The sequence below is a fragment of the Tenrec ecaudatus genome, chromosome X, assembly GCF_050624435.1.
Source record: "Tenrec ecaudatus isolate mTenEca1 chromosome X, mTenEca1.hap1, whole genome shotgun sequence".
In the NCBI taxonomy this organism is placed as follows: Eukaryota; Metazoa; Chordata; class Mammalia; order Afrosoricida; family Tenrecidae; genus Tenrec; species Tenrec ecaudatus.
Genome location: NC_134548.1, coordinates 101,761,103 through 101,765,363, shown reverse-complemented (window position 1 = coordinate 101,765,363; position 4,261 = coordinate 101,761,103). Strand labels below are relative to the sequence as shown.

Sequence of the window (4,261 nt, the reverse complement as noted above, 5' to 3'; positions counted from 1 at the left end):
GCATTCTGACTGTAGTTCTTTCAAGACAAGACAGATTACTTTTCTCTATTGGCAATCAGTGGTACTTTCCGTATTCTTTGCCAGCACCATAATTCAAATGCATTGATTCTTCTTCAATCTTTCTTATTCAATGTCCAACTTCCACATGCACAAGGTATAGGAAACGATTGAAAATATGATGCCAGGGTCAGGTACACCTTAGTCCTCAAAGAAACATCCTTGCCTTTCAGCACTTTAAAGAGGTCTTGTGCAGCAGATTTACCCTATGCAATGCATTGTGTGATCTCTTGCCTGCTGCTTTTATAGCTAATGATTGTAGCTCCAAGCTCCAGGATGCATTCTTGGCAAAATTTGCTTCTACTTTTTTAGTAGTGCTTTGCTTGTCCTGGGGATACCAGTAACAGCTTATAGCATCATAGCAACAAGCAATCCACCACAGCATGGCAAACTGACTGGTAAGTGTTGCAAGGTGCAAGAAAGCAAGATCAAAACAAAAACAACAACAAAAACCCCAAATCCACTTTTATGGAATCAATTCAGAATCATAGAGATTCTTTAGCCCCATGTAGAACTGCCTCTTTGGGTTTCTGGGCCTGTGAGACTTTATGGGACCAGAAAGCCCTATCTTTTGCTCGATTAGCACCAGTTGCTCTCCAACTGGTGACCATAGAGTTAGCAGCCCAATTCATAATGCACGACACAACTTGGTGTAGTATGCTTCATCAGAAAAAATAGTTTGCTACTCTTTTGGATTGTACATAAATATTTTTAAGTTTTATTTGCATATTTTATCCAAGCACCTTAATATTTTATCCTAAAATGTCCTACCAGTAACATTTAAGCATTCTGAATGTAACCCCTTCTTTTTCTGAGATTAAAGCAAGCCAAAACTTAGGACAGTATATGGATAAATTTATTCTTGGATTATTATTAAGTTCCTTTATTCACCTCATTATTTAACTTTTCATTATTAATTAGGTGGGGTTTACATTTCAGATGATGAATTCCACATTCAACAAATTAAACTAATTATCAAACCTTCCAATTGTTTGCCCTGCCCGCCCTCACCTTAATTTCTCATCTCCCTCTTATAGAGTACTATCTTTCCCTTCATCCAAATTAATACCTGCTTTCTTCTAGCCTTTTGACTCCCCTTTATAATGAACAATATAAACAAATTATTAAAATTGTGTAGTTATTTCAATAGGATACATTTGACATATCATATAGTACATGTAATTACATTTAACCAACTTCTTTAAATTTACCACATTACCAAATGAAATTACTTGAGTGTGCACAATTAGACTCTGTGAACTAAGTTGATGAAATTTGTAGTTTGGGAAATGTCTAATTCAGTTTTTCCCCCCTGCATATATTTCTTGCTCAAGAAGGAAACAATTTTATATAACTTTCTAAGGGAAAGAAATGTTCAAAATGGAGGTGATTTTTACAACTTCAGTTAATTTTTCTATTCTTTAACCTGTACAAATTCCAACAATTTTGAAGCAACCACTAATACCAAGAAGATCTTCTAATGATATATTATGAGGTTACCAAAATAAAGAGATTATGCAAAGGACTGTTATTCATTAGAAAGGCAAAAGACAAATTGCTTGGAATACAACTAAATGGACAATTTCCCTCAAAGTAGAAGAGAGAATGTGAAGTAAACTAGTTAATCATGAAAATAATTCTGTGTTAAGAGTAAAATGCAAATCATAATGGACTTTGGCCCTAATACTTCAACATCTTTCAAAATAAATGGTTCAGGTTGATGAATTGCTGATTTAAGGATAAAGATAATCTCTCTCTATATATATACACATATACTAATAATTATATATCTATATCTATCTATCTATCTATATGGTTTTGTAGTGGTTAAATGTTTGTTGTCACTCTCAAGGTCAGCAGTTCAAAACCAGCATAAAGATGGAGCTTTCTAATTCTGTATAGAGCTATAACTTCAGAAACTCATAGGGACAGTTCTACTCTGTCTTATAGGGTCACTATGAGTCAGCATAAACTCTAAGGTAGTTAGTTTTATATATATATATATATATATATATGTTTGAATGTCAAATAAATGGCAACATATTCTAAATATTATAAAATGCTACTATTTTTTGGTGAAGAGGAAGAGTTTTACCAAAAATTGTAGGACCTTAGATATAAACTCTAGAAGATTCTTTCAAATAAATGTGAAACCTTACTTTAATATCACTAGTAAGGAAATTTTACTCTCAGTCATGATTAATATGATTAAAATAAAATATGGTAAACAAGTCTCATACTACATCATATGATATTATAAGCACGTGTGTTCTAAATACAAAAACAAAAATAAATCACTGCCAACAAGTTGATGAAAGTCATGGTGACCCTATAGGTCAGGGTAGAACTGCTGCCTTTGTGTGTTTCTGAGCCTGTAACTGTCTTATGGGAGTAGAAAACCCTGTCTTTCGCCCTGGTGTGATTCGATCCTGCACTGCTGCTAATAGCAGTGGTACATTTCTATCTTCCATTTCTTTCACCGAAGTGTGTGCCACTACCTCATGAAAGATTCAATGGATATGGATATGAGCCCTCTGAGGCCCCCATCTGTCTTTTTGGTTGTGAACTAAAGGCTGAAAATGATTATCCCTTCAAGGTGTACCATGATGAAAATGAGCACCCATTACTTTAAGAACAGTCAGTGTAGGTGTTGGTGAAAAGGATGAATTGCACATTGTTGAAGCAGAGGCAATGGATTATGAAGGCAGCCCAAATCAAGTAACACTGGCAACTTTGAAAAAGTCTGTATAGACAATGATCTCTCTTGGGGGCTTTGAAATAAAATCACCAGTGGTCTTACGGTTGAAGTGTGGTGCAGGATCTGTGCACTTTAGTGGACAGTATTTAGTAGCTGTGGAGGATGATGCAGAGTCAGATGATGAAGGGGAGGAGGATGTGATACTTTTAAGCACACTGAGAAAGCGGTCTTCCCCTAAAAGTGGTAACATACAGAACAAAGTAAAACTTGCTGCTGATGAAAATGAAGGAGGAGAAGAAGGAGGAGCAGGAGAAAATGGAGGAGGAGGAGGAGGAGGAGGAAGTGGAGAAGAAGAAGAAGAAGAAGAAGAAGAAGAAGAAGAAGAAGAAGAAGAAGAAGAAGAAGAAGAAGAAGAAGAAGCAGCTCCAGTGAAGAAATCTATATGGGATATTCTGTCCACAAATAAACAAAAAACTAACCAGAATGGAAAAGACCCAAACCATAAACACCAAGATCCAAGAATCCTTAAGACAGCAGCAACAAAAACAGGAAGAGAAACAAACCCTCTCAAAACACCAGGAGGACCTAGTTCTGTAGAAGACATCAAAGCTAAAATGCAAATAAGCATAAAGCAAAATTGCAAGCACTCTTCTGAAAGGGGAAGCCAAATTCACCAATGATGTGGAGAATTGCTTCAGGATGACTGACGAGGAGCCTATTCAAGATCTCTGGCAGTGCAGGAAGTCTCTTTAAGAAAATAGTTTAAGCAGTTTGCTAAGATTTTCTGTCTTATTTCATTTTAACTGTTGCTATCTGACTGCCCTTTTTTAAATGCAGGATGGGAACTTTCCCTACTGTGTCTGAGATATGTTGTCCATGTTTCTCTGCCAAGAATATGTTGTCCAAAATGCCTGTTTAGCTTTTAAGGATGGAATTTCACCCTTTGTTTGCTTCTACGTATTATGGAATGTTATGAGAGGATATAGTGGTAGCATTGGTTAGACAAATGGAAATGGTGGGGAGACAAAAGTATACATGTGAAATAAAACTCAGTATTTTAATAAAGTAAAAAAAACCAAACAAACAAAAACCTGACTGCTGAGCACCTGGTGGCTTCAAACTGCAGACCTTGCAGATTGCAGCCCAACTCATAATCACTGTGCCACCAAACTGCCCTTCTACTGCTTATCTTTTACATTGGTATTTATGAAGATGAGGTTTTAATAATCATTCAATTTGAATTAATAAGTGTGGTGGTGTGAAATTTCATTTTTATTCACACAGGCTGGTATGCTTTTTCCATGTGGGCTTTATTGCTTCTCGGCCAGATGGCTGTTTGTTTAACTTCAAACCTGCTGTGGTTATAAGAATGAACTATCTTGGCAGGAAGAGAGAGAGGAAACCTTGGACCACTGGAAGAAGAGCATGTTGGAGATTGCTGCCTGAAGTGGCTGAGGCCAAGACCTGAGGTGTGAGAGACCGAGGCAAGGAGACCATGAGACAGAA

At 36.5% G+C, this 4,261-nt stretch overlaps 1 pseudogene; it reads left to right on the top strand.

The window, feature by feature from the left end:
- The first annotated feature begins 2,558 nt into the window (after positions 1-2,558).
- LOC142434867 (nucleophosmin pseudogene) lies at positions 2,559-3,508 on the top strand (annotated as a pseudogene).
- Positions 3,509-4,261: the final 753 nt, after the last annotated feature.